The 19632-nt window shown below is 38.5% G+C and overlaps 2 pseudogenes; one reads left to right on the top strand and one right to left on the bottom strand.

Annotated features, from left to right (window-relative positions):
• The first annotated feature begins 3640 nt into the window (after positions 1-3640).
• LOC133711259 (inositol transporter 4-like) lies at positions 3641-19222 on the top strand (annotated as a pseudogene).
• LOC133708953 (uncharacterized) lies at positions 4092-4649 on the bottom strand (annotated as a pseudogene).
• Positions 19223-19632: the final 410 nt, after the last annotated feature.

Genomic DNA, 19632 nt, shown 5'->3' with positions numbered 1-19632 from the left:
CGCAAAGGATCCCAAAATACTCATTCCGTTCTTACATAGAATCTGTAGGGATTCTGTAGACTGATTCAACCAACCTGCGGACGATTAAATATCTTATGATGTTGGTTGACACGCAAACACGCTGGTCACGTGTTGTGCCATTGTCCACCTATAAAAGCTGCTTATTATACACTCCTAGCACATACCATATAACAACGGGCTCACTCCCCGGATCATCCTATTCAGTCAATTGGATTTGACATTGCTAGAGAGTTTACATTGAAGACTTTCGATGGTTATTGCATTGGGACTGATGTTGGACATCATATTCCCATGAACACACCCAAATGGTCTCGTGGAAACGACTACGATGGTAGTCTGGATATTGGTAATGCGTACCAATCTCCTTACATCCGCTTGGGGTGATGCAATATCGCATGCAGCTATGCTAATTCGTCTACGACCTACCACTACTCAATGTATCTTTGCGTTACAAGTAGTGACTGGGTACAAGTATCGTACTTACGCATATTTGAGTGTGCCATTTATGTGCCAATTGCGCCTCCATAACGCCCTATGATAGGCCATTTCATACAAATGGGCAACGACATTGGATTTGAGATTCCAACAATCGTTCGCCACTTAATGCCCTTGCTAGGCGATCTCCTTACCGCTAGATTTGCGAATGTCACTTTGATGAGACAATCTTCCTGTTGTTAGGGGGAGATAAGAACACGGATGTTCAGCAGGAACGACAGGAATTGTCGTGGTCTGTCCCCACTATGTCTCATCTCGATCCCTACTAAAGTGACGAGATCACACATCTGCTGCAAATATGCCTGCAAGGAAGTACGTCCCTACGAGAGGACGTAGCGCCACCCTACACGGAGGTAGGCATGGCGCCAATGCCAAAGAGTGTGGCACTCTGGCGTTACAGGTTATGGCCCCAGCTAGGATGTGTGGGAGGCCCGTGGGTTCGAAGGATACTTTGGCACATTCCAATCCTTTGATCATCAAGACCCAAAATCCGTCTCTTGAGTATCTTCTGGGTTATGGTAATCGTTGGGGGACGCCTTAACTTCAGAATCTATTCATGAGAATATAGAGCTCTATGAAAATTACACTAGTGTACATGAGACGTGGGATAGAAACTCCATCATAATTGATGATGTAGTTGCGCATGAGTTTGTTGAGTCCGATGATATTGAACCACGCTCCGTTGATGAATGAATGCCAACGTAGAGAAATTTGGCCTAAATGGAAAGATGCGATCCAAGTTAAGTTGGATTCTCTAACGAAGAGGAAGGTCTTTGAGCCAGTGATGCCAACACCTCCTCACATAAAACCTATTGACTAATGGGTCTTCGTTAGAAAGCGTGATGAGAAAAAGATATAGCAATCTCGCCTTATGGCGCAAGGCTTCTCATAAAAAGCCCTGGAATCGACTACGATGAGACATATTCTCTCGTAATGGATGTCATTGCACTCCACTACCCTGTCAGTTTGGTAGTTTCTGAATAACTGATTATGCAGCTTACAAATGTGGTCACTACGTATCTCTATGGGGATCTAGATACGGAATATACATGAAGGTTCATGGTGAACTTCAATTACCCAAGTCAAGTGGCTCTAGACCATGAAGCACGTTTACAAAGAGGTTGAAACGCTCACTAAAATGACTACTTGATTGGGAAGGGATATGCCCACGCGTTTCCATAACAAGTTTTGGATTCCATCGCGATTCATGTTGGACATGATCTTCATTGGAAGCCCTTAAAGAGTTAAGGGAAACCGCTGAACACTTGAAATCCGAGTTTGAGATGAAGGATTTTGGGAGAACACGATTATGTCTCAGTTTGGAACTTGAGCATCGTGTTGATAGATGCTTAGGCATTTTGACAAGGTCAAGCCTCCAAGCACCCCCATGATCGTTCGTAGTTTTGATCCTGAAAAGGATCCTCTTCGCCTGAAGGATGATGACGAAGATGTGCTAGAGGCAGAAGTGTCTTACATGAGTACAATAGGCGCATTATTGTACTTACCCCAATGCACAAGACCGGACATCTCATATGTTGTGAACTTGTTAGCTAGATATAGCTTTGCGCCAACGCGACACTATTGGATTGGTGTAAAAGGTATCTTTCAGTACTTGAAATGTACGATTGATATGGGCTTGTTCTATCCCTACAGAGAGATGATGGATTCGGATCCATCACACACCAGGAACACCGCCAACGCTGGCCTGCGTCCACTATCCCCACCCAAAAACGACATAAGTGTTTTGGAAGGTTTTGCTGACTTTGGGTATCTCTCTAACCCACACAAATGTCTTCCCAAACTGGTTAAGTGTTCACCATGGGTAAAGACTGTGATATCTTGGAAGTCTACAGAATAGACCCTTGTCGCTATATCTTCGAATCATGCAAAGATTTTGCTCTTCACAAAGAGCTTCGTGAATGTATACGGATTGGATCCATAAGTACGCATGTTCGAAAAATTATGGTTTAAAGTCTACCACTGATGAGCCTATGAGCATTTAGGATAATGTTGCTTGTTTTAAACAAACATCAAAAAGCGACAACACCAAGAATAATCAGCAACAACAGACTCTCCTCAAGATCAAAGTGAACTATGTTCGATCTCAGGACAGTGTGGTAGACTTGCTCATTAAGTCATTGCTTAAATTCCACTTTCGAGAAACATGTTGGTAGCATCATTTGCAGAAGTTATCCGAACTCCCATGACCGTAGTCATCAGGGGGAGATGCAGACATCAGGGGGGAGATGTCTACATGTATAGTCTCGAAACGTGAAGGGTGTGTTGTGCTCTTTTTCCCCTTCGACCGAGGTTATTTTTGTCTCACTGGGTTTTTGTTACTTGGCAATGTTTTTAATGAGGCAACGAGAGAAGCACCATGTTTGGGTGACACAAGGGGGAGTGTTAAGGAAATCCAGATTATGTGTCTGACTCAAACTCTATGTTACTTGACCTAGTGGTAATAGGGTTTAACTAGAAGAATCTTAGAGATTCCTATTCAATGTATGATTACCTTTCCTTGTATGATTCAGATTCTATGCATTGTAATCCTCTATATAAAGAGGCCCATATTATCAATTAAAGTACATACACAACAATTCTCTTTCAATTACCGTTTCCTTAAAACAGTGAGCAAATAAGTCATCCATAATTTAGTTATATACCTTCCATCAATTGAAGTAAAAAACTCGATGGCCTTGATAGTCCAGCTTCACCTGTAGTAAGACACTTTTTTCGAGTAGGTAATCAAGATGAGCCAACGTCTTGAATCCCCGGGAGATAGTATAGGTAGTTTCTTAGTTAAGTGGGAGTTAGGTTTAGGTTTGATCAAACCAATATAACAAAATTTAACAAAACAAACAAAACGAAATATCTATGTTTGTACAGTAAAAATTATACACAGATAAGACTTGTCTAGAACCTTTCAATTAGAACAATGCAACTATATTATATATAGGACTGGTATGACGTACTTGGTAATTCATATCCACTTCAATCTAAAGTTCATCTTCCACACGTTGAATACATGCTCTACATAGGGATTGATAGTGTATAGTTCTACATGCATAGAAGTTAAATGAGTACATTTTCAGCTCGCATCGGATTTTCTTTAAAGTAGAGAAAAATGATGGAAGGGGGAGCACACCCATCTAGTAAGACAGAATTCACAGAATGCTGGAAGACCACATGGCGAACGCCTTACATTATGCGCCTTGCGCTCTCTGTTGGCATTGGAGGCCTCTTTTTTGGATATGACACAGGTACCTAGATACTATAATCAAAACCAACAATAATGGGAGAATTTTTCGAACAGTACCTGAACTAAAGGTCAGTGTGAATTAACGTTCCTCACTTTACACTAATTACACTTTGGTACCTGGACTATAAATCCCGACTCACTTTTGGTACACACCGTCAATAACTCTGTTAGTTGGCATGCCACCTGCAGGGTAAAATTGTCTCTTCACTATCCACCTTTAGAAAATCAATTTTTTTTTAATAAAAAGAAAAAGAAAATTGGTGGTGCACAAATCGGTTGTTCCACCGCACAAATTGGACTTCCGTCGGGGGCGTCTTCAGCACCAGCAGCTCCATCTCATTGTCCCCCAAATCGTGGATATTATTTTCACAAATTTGGTAGCTGGGTACTTGGATGCCAAATCTTCGTGACACTGCATCAACAATCCACATTCTGCAATTCCTTCTTTGTAGAGAATCACCACCACCCAAACGTCAGGTGGAGCTTAAGAAACCTCACGCACAAAATCTGATCCCGAAATTGGAACCACCGATCCAAAACTTGCAACCTCAGCCGCTTCTCTCAATTCAAACAGCCTCTTCCTCCTGTATTCCTTGAGGAAGAGATCGTCGTCGAGATCGGGATCGTCATCGAGATCTTCAAGGTCCTATTGGGTCTTGTCATCGGTCCAAGAATTGTCTTTAGGAAGAGTGGCTTCGTTGTCGGCCAGAGTGAAGGGAGGAGGCTTAAACACTGGTTTCTTAGGCGGAAGATTGCCAAGCTTAGCCTGATTATTGTTCCACTCGGTGGAGGCTCCGTCCAAGTCCTTGTAGATATAGTGATAGTCCCCCATCCTCGAAGATACAACAAGATATTTGAGGATGTCTGTGTCCATAATCAATCAAGCTCTGCAAGCCTCTTTTCTCTCCTTTTCTGTTTTGGGAGCCCATATCAGAACTGCTATGAACTATGAAGCACAAGGTAGTAAGAACAGCTACCAAGATTGGATTTTTTTTTCTTCAGTTTTTCATGTTGGGTGTATATTTTTTTGTTGGGTTTCTCTTAGTTTTTGTGTAAGAATAAAATGGACATTATCATTTGTTCAATCAAGCATTCAACAACTTGTCAATCTATTTTCAGAATAAGCAATGGAAATCTTGTGACTTAATTACATATTGCTTATTCATTGTGTGTCAAAATGGATAATGCGAGAAATCTGATAAATAAATATAAAAACTTGGAAACCAAACCAAGTGATAATGTTGTACGCCTAAAATTATGTGATTCAACATTGAATGGTTTCCTTTATGGGAGGGAGCCAAGCCTAGAATGAATCATATATAAACCAGGTCCCTGCACTCTCACTATCATGATCAACACACATACTTGTCCCATAGAGAGTTTGGTTAGTGAGCAGTGCAGATGGCTTGTGTTTGAAGTTCAATGGCCTCTGCAGGTTTGTTGACTTTTCAAGAACACTTCATATGTTTACATTGTTGTATATGTGGTTTGAGTGCTTTACAGTAATGATATTGTATCTATGTACTTTGTGTGTTAATTTAGTTTAATCTAATTGTTTGAGTTAACATGTGGTATCAGAGCCTCACACACAAGGACTTAGATCAAATATGGCTTTTCTGGAAAAATCTTTACATATGCATTTGTTCTAAGGTTTTATACCTTTTGTCAAGGCATGCTCTATTAATTGGCACTAAAACACACTTACACGGGCCTAACAAGCCCAAAAGCTTGAAAGACAATTAAGAGAGCCAGACTCTCTTTGGTAGCCAACGTTTTTTTTTCCTGGAAAACTTCGGGGCTTAGGGCTCATATATCTCTGCAGAAAGGGCCATTTGAGTTAATTGACTTTTACATCGAATTGGTATGTTCTATGCCTTCAGATTACTTCGATTATATGCTGCAATATATTTCTTGCTTCCGCTAACATGTTTTATGCAGCACGGGATAGCGATTGGGTCAGTTTTCTTGGTACCCTGAAAGATTTCCAGTTTTTTTTTTCAATTCTTCAATAATTGATCGTTAAATCTAGCATTTGTGGAACTATGGATAATGGATTGATGCTTTATCTTCAGAATTACAAGTATAACTTATGATCTTGATGTCTTGTTCATACCTTATGAACTATGAGAATTCTGTGGATCGATCAAATGTTGTTGATTGATTTTGTTATCTGTGATGAATGTTTAGGGATGTGAATATATGCATTTATATATAAGTATTGTCTCCCAGATTGAAGTGTTACATCCTATTTGAAAACTAATTTCATCACAGGTACAGTTGGTATATTGTCAGTTTTCTGATGATCATAAAGAAGCCAACAACTGGTTCTAAGTTAATGAAACCTTCAGAGGCACATGTTGCACACAGCAAAATGCTTCTGAACTTTTCATTAGCCTTGTGGATACAAGAACCAGGAAAATTGTGTTTATGCTATTTAGTACATGACTGTATCTTACACATAAGGTTTAAACTTTTATGTCTTAAATTGCATAAATAGCACACTGCAAATTAAGTTTAAATGCATCAGGTTGCCTAGGTCTTTTCTTCTTGCCATTACAGGTGTTGACTGACCTTTGCAAAATGCATTTTTATTTAACTTGGTTTTGTGATACAGATAATAATAAGGAATGCTATGTTATTTTGCCACTACAGGTATTACATAGCATTGAATGCATAGGGACTAAGTCTGAAAAGTTTTGAATGTCTGCTTGATTGTTTTACTTGTTTCCTTTTTGGCATTAGCCTTGTGTTTGCTGGTTTGAGATAATTCTCGTGAGACTTAAGTAAAACAAAAGAACTTAAGAACTTTTTCTTTTATTTTCAGTTTTGGGATCCTCAGGCATTAGCCTTGCTACCATTGAACCACTGAATGGTTCAAACTTCAAGAAATGGAGGGCAGACATTGAAATATATCTAGGACTGCAGAATATAGACATTTGTCTAACTGAAGATGCACCTGAGCCGATCACTGATCAAACACCTGACCATGATAAAGTAAAAGCCCAGGAGTGGATGAGAGCCAATAGAATGACTAAGCTCATTCTGAAGAGAACCATGAGTGAGATAGTAAGAGGGAGTGTCGCAGATGAGGGAACAACCAATGATTACCTGAATAGCATAGCTGAAATGTATCAGGAAAGTGAAAAGGCTGAGACTGGACAGCTTTTGGATTCTCTGATCACTATGAAATATAGTGGATCAACTAGAGTAAGGGAGCACATCATGAAGATGATTGAGACAGCTGCAAAACTGAGAGATTTGCAGCTTTCCATTGATGACCAGTTTATTGTGCATATTGCACTAAACTCACTACCCTCAAAATTTAGCCAGCTGAAGACTGCCTACCATACCCAGAAAGACAAATGGTCTCTTAATGAGCTCATTGCCATTTGTGTTCAGGAGGAAGAGTTCCATAGGAGAGATGTGACTGTGAACCTTGTAGGGAAAAATCATGGCAAAGCTTGGAGGTTCAAAGGAAAGAAAGCTGCTAGCACTAGTGACACATCCAAACCTAGCGCCTCAGGTACCAAAACAATTACTACCTTGAAACCTAAGAAAAACACTATCCTTAAGTGTTATTTCTGCAAGAGGGAGGGTCACATGAAGAGGGACTGCTCTAAGTATAGGGACTGGCTTAAGAAAAGAGGTAATTACATAGTCTTATCTATTGAAATTAATTTAATAAATGTTTCACCAGATTCCTGGTGGCTTGATAGTGGTTCACCAATACATGTTTCGAATTCCATGCAGGGATTTCTAAGGTGGAGGGAACCAAGAAAGAGTGAACAAAGAGTCTGTGTCGGGAATGGTCAGAGAGTAGCTGTGAAAGCAGTTGGAGTAGTTCGTTTAGAGTTAGGGTCTGGAAATTTTTTGGATTTAGACAATGTCTTTTATATTCCTTCTATGAAAAGGAATCTTGTTTCTGTTAGTCTTTTGGTGAGAACAAATTATTGTTGTTGGCTAAGTATTTCTGAAATAAAAATCTCTCTGCCTTCCAATTATATTGGTTCTGGTGTTCTTATTGGTGATTACATTCAGTTACTTTGTTCTTATCCAACAGTTAAACCTGTGCTAGTTTTAGAATCTGTTTAAAATGTTGACAAAACCGTTGGAGCTAAACGAAAATTTTCAGAAAATTCTTCTTTTCTGTGGCACAAAAGACTTGGTCACATTTCCATTGAAAGAATGAAAATTTTGGAAAAACAAAACCTTCTGCCTAGTTTGTATTATACAAATTTTGAAACATGTGTTGAATGCATAAAAGGAAAATTAACTTCCAACAGAAAAAAGGGTTCCACTAGAAGCTCGAGTCTTTTAGAAATCATCCATACAGACATTAGTGGACCATTCAGGGATGTAACTATCTGTGGAAATAAATATTTCATAACATTTATAGATGATTTCAGTAGATTTTGCTATGTATACCTCATGAGTGATAAATGCCAGTCTCTAGAAAAATTCAAAATTTTTAGAGCAGAAGTAGAAAAACAGTTGGAGAAAGTCATTAAGATTGTGAGGTCTGATAGAGGGGGAGAGTACTTTGGGAAATTTGATGAGTCTGGCCAACACATGGGACCATTTGCAAGATATTTGCAAGAGAATGGGATTGCAGCCCAATACACCACACCTAGCACACCCCAACAAAATGGGGTGGCTGAGAGAAGAAACAGAACTTACCAAACATGATTAGGAGCATGATGTGTGCTTCTGGCCTCCCAAAATTCTTATGGGGTGAAGCATTGAAGACAGCCAATTACCTCACCAATAGAACCCCCAGTAAGGCCATAATTAGTACACCATTTGAACTGTGGATTAACAGAAAGCCAAGTTTTCATCACTTGCATGTCTGGGGTTGTAAGGCAGAAGCAAGACCTTATAATCCTCAACTTGGAAAACTTGACAGTAGAACTGTGAGTGCCTTCTTTATTGGTTACCCTGAAAAGTCCAAGGGCTTTAAATTTTATTGCCCTTCACACACCACTAGAGTTATTGAAACCAATAGAGCTGTGTTCTATGATGAAATGCAGCAAAACCAGTCTCTTGAAGATTATATTTTTGAGTATGAAGAAGGCTCAGAAATCAGCAACGTGCCAATCACTTCCACTGTGCCATCAGATACTATTTTTCCCTTAGCACCAGTTCTACCTACTGTTTTGCAAGAAAATCAACTTGAACATGAAGAAGAGGCTGCAAAACAATTACCAGAAACTGAAACCCAAGCTGAACCTGAACCTGAACCGCAAGTTCAGCCAATGCCCCAAGTCCAACCTGAAACCCAAGCACAATCTGCAGCACAGCCACAAGAGTTGAGGAGGTCTGGAAGAATGAGAAAACCTGCAATAAATGCAGATGAGTTTGAGGTTTATTTACAAGAGGCTGAAACTGATTTTGGGGAGGAAGATGATCCTCTGAGCTACAAGCAAGCTATAGAGGGTGAAAATGCACAAAAGTGGGGTGAAGCCATGGAGGCAGAACTGAAATCAATGGATGAAAATGATGTGTGGGAGCTAGTTGAACCTACTGGAAACCACAAGGCAATTGGATGTAAGTGGGTATTCAAAACTAAGAGATGTGCAGATGGTACAGTTGAGAGATACAAGGCAAGATTAGTTGCCAAAGGCTTCACACAGAAGCAGGGAATTGACTTTAATGAGACTTTTTCACCTGTGTCAACCAAGCATGCCTTTAGACTGATTATGGCCCTTGTTGCCCATTTTAACATGGAGCTGCACCAAATGGATGTCAAGACTGCTTTCTAAATGGTGACTTGGAGGAGGAGATTTACATGAAGCAGCCTGAGGGTTTTATTGCAACTGGAACTGAACATCTAGTGTGCAAATTGAATAAATCCATTTATGGATTAAAACAGGCTTCAAGGCAGTGGTACTTGAAGTTTGACTCTGTCATCAACTCATTTGGTTTTGTTGAAAACATGGTTGATGAATGTGTGTACATGAAGGTCAGTGGGAGCCAATTTATTTTTCTTGTGTTGTATGTTGATGACATATTGCTGGCAAGCAGCAATTTTGCCCTGTTGAATGAGACCAAGAAGTTTTTGTCAATGCATTTTGACATGAAAGATCTTGGTGAAGCTTCTTATGTTCTAGGGATTGAGATTAAAAGGGATAGAAAAAGGCACTTGCTTGGTTTATCTCAACAGAGCTATATCACCAAAGTCTTGAAGAGATTTGAAATGCAAAACTGTTCTGGAGGAGATGTCCCAATGGCCAAGGGTGATAAGTTGACCAAGTTGGAATGTCCCTTGACTGATTTGGAAAAGGAAGAAATGAAGAACAAGCCCTATTCAAGGCTTGTAGGCAGCCTGATGTATGCACAAGTGTGCACCAGACCTGACCTTGCTTTTGCAGTAGGGATGCTTCCAAGATTTCAATCCAATCTCGGGAATGCTCACTGGATAGCTGGAAAAAAGATTCTGAGGTATTTGCAGAAAACCAAACATCACATGCTTGTTTATAGAAGAGTTGAAGATTTGGAAGTTACAGGCTACACAGATTCAGATTTTGCTGGGAATTTTCCATCATCCAAGAAGTCTACTTCAGGGCATGTTTTTGTTTTGGCCGGTGGAGCTGTGGCTTGGAAGAGTGTGAAGCAAACTTTCACTGCAACATCAACCATGCAAGCAGAATTCATTGCAATCTATGAGGGTGTATGCCAAGCACTTTGGCTAAAGAACTTTCTGCTGCAGACTAAAGTGATGGATTCTATAGTCACTAGACCTTTTAAAAAATTTTGTGACAACACAGCTGCTGTGTACTTCACAAAAAACAACAAGAGGTCTACAAACTCAAAACACATAGATTTGAAATATTACAGTGTTAGGGAGAGAGTGAAGCGCAGGGAAATTGAGATTGCCAATGTTGGCACTCTATCTCAGCTGGAAGACCCCTTCACTAAAGCATTGCAGATTATTGCTTTTCAGAAGCACATTAGCAACATAGGGATTTTAGCAAGTTTTGATTGTTGAAAACAGTGGGAGCTTGTATTAGTTTCGTTTTGTTTTGTTGTTTTCTGGTATGTCTCAGTTTTGAACATTCCTACTTGTAAATGAAGCCTTGAGCTTCATCAGTCAAGTTCATGATGCTCAGTTTGTTCAAGAATAAATTTCAAATTCAGTCTCAGATTGTGTTTTGCATTGCTGCAGCTTTACTACACTCATTTGAATTGTCATTGGGTTGTTAAATGAGTGATGTATTGAAAGAATATATGTGATATGCAAACATATGAAATATCTATTTGTCAAATTGTTGTTGAGGTTGTCAAAACAACATAAAGTATCCTTTTTACAGATATTAAGAAACACATCCAGACTGCAGATTTATTAAAGATAATTGTGTTTCTTGTGGACCACAGCATTAGAAACTTTATTGATACATTCTGGAACTCTAATGCAACTACAGGTACATCATTGTTGGTAATTCATGTAGTTTGTGATTATTCCATTAGTGGCTATGCAAGTCTTCAATTCTGTTGAACTTGAAGCTCTTTCATAGCTCAATGTTACAGTTGCAAATTGACAGAATTTTGAATCAGATTATTGAGCGCTTGATTTCAAATTGTGCACTAAGGAACTTATTGCTATATCTGATCATCTTGGCATTCTTGTTGAATGAACTTTATGATATGTCCAAGTGGGAGAATGTAAGAATAAAATGGACATTATCATTTGTTCAATCAAGCATTCAACAACTTGTCAATCTATTTTCAGAATAAGCAATGGAAATCTTGTGACTTAATTACAGATTGCTTATTCATTGTGTGTCAAAATGGATAATGCGAGAAATCTGATAAATAAATATAAAAACTTGGAAACCAAAACAAGTGATAATGTTGTACGCCTAAAATTATGTGATTCAACATTGAATGGTTTCCTTTATGGGAGGGAGCCAAGCTTAGAATGAATCATATATAAACCAGGTCCCTGCACTCTCACTATCATGATCAACACACATACTTGTCCCATAGAGAGTTTGGTTAGTGAGCAGTGCAGAAGACTTGTGTTTGAAGTTCAATGGCCTCTGCAGGTTTGTTGACTTTTCAAGAACACTTCATATGTTTACATTGCTGTATATGTGGTTTGAGTGCTTTACAGTAATGATATTGTATCTATGTACTTTGTGTGTTAATTTAGTTTAATCTAATTGTTTGAGTTAACATTTTGTTCCTTAAATTTATGGGTTTTGGAGCTCAGAGTGGTATGAAGTTGTTTGACATTTTGGGTCTGAATGGTTTTAGTTTAATCTTTGCAGAATGTGAATTTTGTTTTTCTTACTGGGTTTTTAGTTTTGGAAGAGTGGTTTGTGTTTTGGTGAATGTGTTATGGTGTTTTGAATATATTGGAAGTGTATTCTGTAATGGTTGGTGAGAAATATATCAAATCCACATTATGTATTTCTGGGTTCTTTGTTCAGCTCAAGTTCTTTGGCTTGGTTAGTTTATGGAGATTTGTTTTCCCGGTTACTTGAGAGAGAGAGAGAGAGAGAGAGAGAGAGAGAGAGAGAGAGAGAGAGAGAGAGAGAGAGAGAGAGAGAGAGAATATACCAAACTACCCTTTGAAAAATGAAAACTAACATAAGGTTAACGGTGTTATTAACGACATGTACCAAAAGTGGGTCGGGATTTATAGTCCAGGTACCAAAGTGTATTTAGTGTAAAGTGAGGAACGTTAATTCACAGTTACCTTTAGTTCAGGTACTGTTCGAAAAATTCTCCCAACAATAATATATTCAAAGGTTTCATAAACTAATGGAAACTTGCATAACGAAGGTGTCATTTCTGGGGCGCTGCTATACATTCGTGAGGACTTTGATGAAGTTGACAAGAAAACTTGGTTGCAAGAAACCATTGTGAGTATGGCAGTTGCAGGCGCTATCATTGGCGCTGCAATTGGAGGATGGATGAACGATGCCCTCGGCTGCAAAAAATCAATATTAATAGCAGATGTGGTGTTCTTCGTGGGAGCAGTAGTTATGGGAGTGGCTCCTGTTCCTTGGGTGATCATCATTGGAAGAATCATAGTTGGTTTGGGAGTTGGAATGGCTTCCATGACCGTGCCCCTCTACATTTCAGAGACTTCTCCTCATAGAATTAGAGGAGCTCTTGTTAGTACAGACGGTCTTCTCATCACAGGAGGTCATAAGTTTTTGTCATACCTCATCAATCTGGTATTAGCCAACAAGGCTCCTGGAACATGGCATTGGATGCTTGGAGTCGCTGGTGTTCTAGCTCTCGTTCAGTTTATTTTGATGTTGTCACTCCCTGAGTCTCCTAAATTGCTCTATAGAGAGGTATAACGGAGAAACTAACTATGTCTTAAACTTTAGTCAATGTTAACTTGATATAAATTATTGAATCATACTGGAGAACTTAAGTTTTTGTCTAACATGTATCATAGCCATTTACTTGCATCCGTTATTTCTTTGTTAATCAAAAAGAACAAGGTAGATGAAGCTAGGGCTATCTTAGCGAAAATCTACCCTGTGGAAGAAGTTGATGATGAACTGAAGGCCTTGCATGAATAGGGTCTTTCTAAATGTACCCGGCAAATTTCTATTTAGACCCAGCAAATCAGTTTTGCATTAAAAGACACTTATATCCTCGTACGAAATGACAATAATAGTCATGGTAAATAATAAAAGAAACCATAAAGTTCAAAACTCTTTTTTTCTATTTGTACCCAGCAGTTCACTGTGTTTACGTTGTTACGTTGTTTCTTCGAGCAAAACCTTAAACCCAAATTTCACTTTCCTTTATAATTGCTTCAAGGGTTTAATACGCATGATATTGACAAAGTTGTGACTGCAATTATGATTTCGGAGGAGTCAAATAAGGTTTGTGCATTTTGTTTATCATAGAACCAGAAAAAACGATATAATTTTTAGTGCAGTTTATCGCACTTCATTCGGTCAACAAGCACCGAAAGAAGTTAGAATATTCGGCAGCTAACTACCGAAAACATAGGAAAGTTCGGCAGCTAAACACCGAAATTTTGTCAAAACTTCAGAGCACAACTACCGAATTTTACTGTTTTGTTCGGGTGACAACCACCGAATATTGGTATAATTTTCGGCAGACAACCACCGAATGTTACTACTTGTCAAATTCTTTTCCTTTTATCTAAAATACTTATAGCTTCTTTTCAAAAAAAAAAAAAAAATACTTATAGCTTATTTATTTATTTATTATTGTGACGTCTTTTTTTTTTTTAACAGATTAAATCTGAGTCTATTGAAAGTGGCAATGGTTGGACTAAATGTGTTTTTGAAACAACAAATCAATTTATAACTAGTGAGGTAAGTAGCTTGTAAACTGTCAAGATGATTAGCTTCGGGTTTCCATTCAATTTCAATAGTAATTGTTTGTTTGTACAGGTATTCAAAAGTCGAAATGAATTAGTTAACTGGACTCGTGAAGAAGGAAGGAAGTGTGGAATAGTAGTTGTAATAAGGAGGTCTGATGCTCCAGGGAATTGTAGGTTAAAAAGAGGGCGAATAACTTTTGGTTGTGAGAGAGGTGGCTTTTATCAAAAGAATAGTATAGCCTCTGAATGCATGCAAAAGAAGAAGCTTAATGCCAATCTGAATCCTCAAAAGAAGAAGCGTGAAAGGAGTGGTGGTACAAAGAGGTGTGGTTGCTCATTTCGCTTGAAGGGCAAAAATGTTGGCCCTGAGGATGAGTGGACCCTTGAGGTGGTAAATGGGATGCATAACCATCATGCTGCAAAGTATCCTGAAGGGCATTCCTTCCTGGGGCGATTAACGAAGGAAGAAAATAATTTGTTGGTTGAAATGTCAAAGAACTTGGTAAATCCAAAAGAAATATTATACACTTTGAAGCAAAATGACCCACTCAATTCAAGCACTGTGAAGACAATCTACAATGCTCGACATATTCAAAGAGTGGTTGAAAAAGCTGGTAGGTCAGAGATGCAAATATTGCTAAACAATTTGCAGAAATACAATTATGTGGAGTGGCATAGGAGTTATGGCACAGAGAACATTGTGAGTGACTTGTTCTGGACTCATCCTGATAGTGTAAATCTGCTACGTGCATTTCCTTATGTTTTAATAATGGATGCCACATACAAGACAAATAAGTTTCGATATCCATTGTTAGAGATTGTGGGGGTGACATCTACAGAATTAACATTCCATGCTGCATTTGCATACATCCATGCTGAGAAAGAGGAAAATTACGTTTGGGCTTTATCTAGATTGAAGAGTGTGATGAATGAAGACTGTCTTCCAAGTGTGATTGTTATTGACAGAGAGCTAGCACTCATGAATGCCATTCGTCGAGTGTTCCCTGCTGCTCAACATTTATTGTGCAGATGGCATATTAATAGGGCAGTGTTGGGAAAATGCAAAAAGCTTGTTGATAACCAAGTGAAGTTTAAAAATGTAGGTAAATCACATTTATCCTATTCCCAGTCTTGTCCACAAAAAGTGTGCAACCTAATATATATAGCAAGAATCCTCTTGCTGCGAACTCAATAAATTCAAGAGAACTATCATCTGAAACACTCTGAAATCTTAATCTCAACCACTCTAGTGTTACCCCATTTCCACCATATCGACTCATTTCATTCTTTGCCTCATCTATAGTAACTCCTAGTGTAGATGACAGTAAAGATGCATAATAAGTTTTGTCTAACCGCACACCGTCAGGTACAGATATGGAATCACCCTGAATTGGAATACCTAAAATGTTAAAAACATCATCCAATGTAATTGTCATTTCACCAAAGGGTAAGTGAAATGTATTCGTCTCAGGCTGCCACCTCTCACAAAAGGCTGACACAACAACTCTATTACCAATTAAATATGAACAGTTAACTAATGGCCTAGACCCATCAATGTAACTCCAAAACTTATGGTTAGTAACATGTTCATCAAATACCCATTGTGTGAGCTTATATGAATGGTTCTGAAGTTTCAACGGATCACGTTCCTGAAAAAAATAATAAAGAATAAAAACTTTTGTGATACATGAATTGGACTCTTAAAAAAGAATACGAACATAAAAGAAATAAAATGCCTCAATATATAATTGAAGTTTCTTGAGAAAAAAAGGAGGAAAAAAAAAAAACTGAAAGTAGAGTAATGATGTCTAATGATATAACTGTAAATGGTGTCCAAGTATGCTCAGTATAAGTTGCGTATATGATGAATCAGAAGCTTAATCTCATTTATCCAGAAATGGCAAGACCAAAAAAATAAAATAAAAATTCAAGTTGCATAGTTTTGCTGTTGTCATATAATGAAATGTTATTGTAAGAACAAAGCAACCAATCATACCTTATTAAACCATATAGCAGCTGCTACATGACTTTTAAAGCTCTTCAATACCGATGGATCATGAGGACCTCCCGGAAATGGACCACTTAGAGGCTCATCTGCATCTGTAAAGGGTTCAGAAGCTTGTTCTTCCCCAGTATCAACACCAGCCTCTAGTATACCATCATCCACTACTGACTGAGAAGGTTGAGAACAAAATTTTCTTTTTGTCTTTGAGGTTATGGGGCAATCGTGGTGTTTAGAACCTCTAGCCATACTACAAAATAAATAATAATGTCTATCAGGTAAAGTTGAAAAACATTAAATACCAAAGGAGCTATAATTGTGGAGAAAAAAATAATATATATATACAAGGTTCTGCAAAGAGTTTAATATCAGAAAATTGGGTGAAAAAACCATGCATGTCCTGGCATCAAGTTTCTAACGTGAATATGTGATAGTGGTACCCTGTAGAACTTTTGAAAATTGTAAATTGGGTAGTGCAAATGATTACAAAGTCAGTGCATGAAATTGGTAGGCAACCATTTCGAATTTGAATAGAACAAATGCTACCAAGGGTCATTGTTAGTACGTTGCATCTGAACTACTTTCTTTCATTCTGCATTATCACATTGTTAGGTGGAAAGATAGGTTTCTACTGCAAGGAGAAGGAAATTCTATGGTAATCTCGACATTGTGTCCTACTCCTACCAGGCTACCTTTGACTTTGACAGTTCATTATCAAAATTATGTTTTGAGGAAATAGCTTTTGATTTTCACATTGCATTTCTCATGAAAAGGAGACATTAATATGTTGGAAGACAGTTATAGTGAGAAACATCAAACGTAAACTATACGTGTACCTCAAAACGGAGCCAAACTATGGCCACAAGTAGAAATGATGGAACATTTGTTTATTCATCATATCATGTTGTCAGTTGTTTTGAGATAGAGTTCTGGCATTCCAACATCAGGTAGAAATTTCATGATAAATGCAAAGTGAAAATCAAAAGCTATTTCCTCAAAACAACTGTCCATTCTCACGCACCTAAACCCTATTTAAATTCTCCAGTGTTATAATCATTCAGCTAGTAAGATATAATTTTCAGAAGCTTCTCTAAATAATCATTCAACAGCAGGTTTTGTGTTGACTCTCAAGTGCAAATGCAATGCTAAATAATGCAAACAAAGCCTCGATTCCAAACATTGTCACAACTCAGTTGTAATCAACATAAAGAACTCAAGTCATCAACTTCATTCAAGCATATGAGTTAAAGCATCCAAACAAATACCCATAAAATAAGCGTTTCGTATCAAACTGATCAACTCTCTTATAAGCAAATTGAATTCAAAGCAAAACAAAATTAAACAAAGCAATACCCATGAATCAAAAGAAAATATCAACAAATGAACCCGAGATTCAAATCCTAAATTAAGAAATTAAACTAATAAAGTACTCGTGGAAAGAAATTTAAACCAAGAAGTGAGAGAGGGTGAGAGATACCTTGAAATTCGGCGGTGAGAGCGAAGGAAATAGCTCAGTGCCGAGTTTGAGAAATACCTTGAAATTCTTGAGTTTGAGACTGCGCTTCTTTTTCCTCTACTCGGTGTCGAGTCCGTCCTCTATAATGATGCTCTGCACGAGTTCCTCTCAGTTGGAGAACGAGTTTGGTGCGACCCTCATTGATGTCGAGAGAATCAGGGTTTTGCTGGGTGTGAAATTCGCTGGGTGTGAGGTTTTGGGCGTGAGATTTGGGTGTGGGTGTGAGGTTTTGGGTGTGAAATTTGCTGGGTGTGAGTTAAAAATAAGGGTATTGTTGGAAAAGTTGCTGGGTGTAACTACAAATTCTATTTTTTTACTGAAGGTAAAAATTTTGCTGGGTCTAAATAGAAATTTGCTGGGTACATCTAGAAAGACCCCATGAATATGTCGAATTTGAAAAGTTTGAGGAAGGAGCTATTGGGAAAAGTATGATGGAAAAACTAAAGGGTGCTTTCGGCAACACCGTGGTCTGAAGAGGACTCAATGCAGGGATCACAATCCAAGTCGCGCAGCAATTTGTGGGTATCAACACTGTAATTTATTACAGCCCAACCATCGTTCAATTTTCTGGATTCGCATCTAACCAAATGGCTATGGCACTTCCTCTCATCACTTCTGGCCTCAATGTGGTCGGCACACTCATCAGCATGTGCTTTGTGGATAAATGCGGAAGGAGAAGGCTCATGATCATTTCCATGTTCGGAATCATCAGTTGCCTCATCGTGTTAGCTGGAGTATTCTTCTATGCCGCAGCTCATTCTCCAACTATTAGCCACTTGGAATCCGATCACTTTGGTACCAACACTACATCTCCAACTTATATATGTTTCTGCTTCTAATCCTGCAGCATGGAACTGCATGACATGCTTGAAATCAACAGATTGCGCCTTATGTGCTAGTAATGTTGATAATGTAAGTAACTATTTCACCTCTACGTTTTCATAGACTAGTTTGGTAAACCCTTTCGGATGACCAAAGGCGTTTTCAGTAATGTTGACAGAAACAATCAAGAATGCTTTTTGGATTATTAACAGAAAGTACTTCCTAAGAAGCAATACCGTGCCGGTCCTAAATCATTACTTAAATTTGTAACTAAATTGCATTATTGCTCATCTGATTTTACTTTTAAATGTTGGCAGCTGGCCCCAGGAGTCAATGCCATGAAGAACATAGGGTACTCTAAAGGGTGTCCTACAAAAATTGGTATCTTTGCAGTCATTTTGTTGGGATTGTACACCATTATGTATGCACCTGGAATGGGAACTATTCCTTGGATTGTGAACTCAGAGATATACCCATTGAGATACAGAGGCACTGGTGGAGGGATTGCTGCAGTTTCCAACTGCACTGCAAATCTCATTGTGAGTGAGACATACTTAACCCTCACTAAGGAACTGGGTTCGGCTGGAACCTTCCTCCTATTTGCTGGGTTTTCTACCATTGGACTTGTATTCATTTACTTACTGGTTCCTAAAACCAAAGGAATGCAATTCGAAGAGGTCGAGAAATTGCTCCAGAAGGGTTTCCGACCCAAGTTATTTGCTCCGAAGGACACTAATTAAAGGCAAGCAGAAGGTTGAGGGTAATTATCTACCATGCACATCGGAGTAATTCACACGTGTGCGAATTTTCAAGCCATACACGTGGACAACTTTGGGTGATGTGGAGCCTGTGTGGCCGTTAGGCATGCACACATGGGTAACCTGACTCTGATACCATGATAACGTAATTTGGGGTTCACATCCAAAACCAATTGGCAATGGATGAAGTGACCCAAACCCTTATAACCCCATAAGCAAGGTAATATTTTTCCAATGTGGGAGTTATATTTATACACATTCTCAACATGCCTAGCAGATTGTAATATATCGCCAATATCCTAATCGTTAAGTAAACTCTGTCATCCCAGTCAGTGGCAGAGGCAAAACAAAATTTATGTGGGGGCAATTATTGATAGAAATTAAATTTCATAAATATCAACCATAATAAAAGAATGAAGAAAAAATTCGAAATTAATTTTT

Source organism: Rosa rugosa, chromosome 5, assembly GCF_958449725.1.
Source record: "Rosa rugosa chromosome 5, drRosRugo1.1, whole genome shotgun sequence".
In the NCBI taxonomy this organism is placed as follows: Eukaryota; Viridiplantae; Streptophyta; class Magnoliopsida; order Rosales; family Rosaceae; genus Rosa; species Rosa rugosa.
This window is presented reverse-complemented; position numbering and strand designations above follow the sequence as displayed.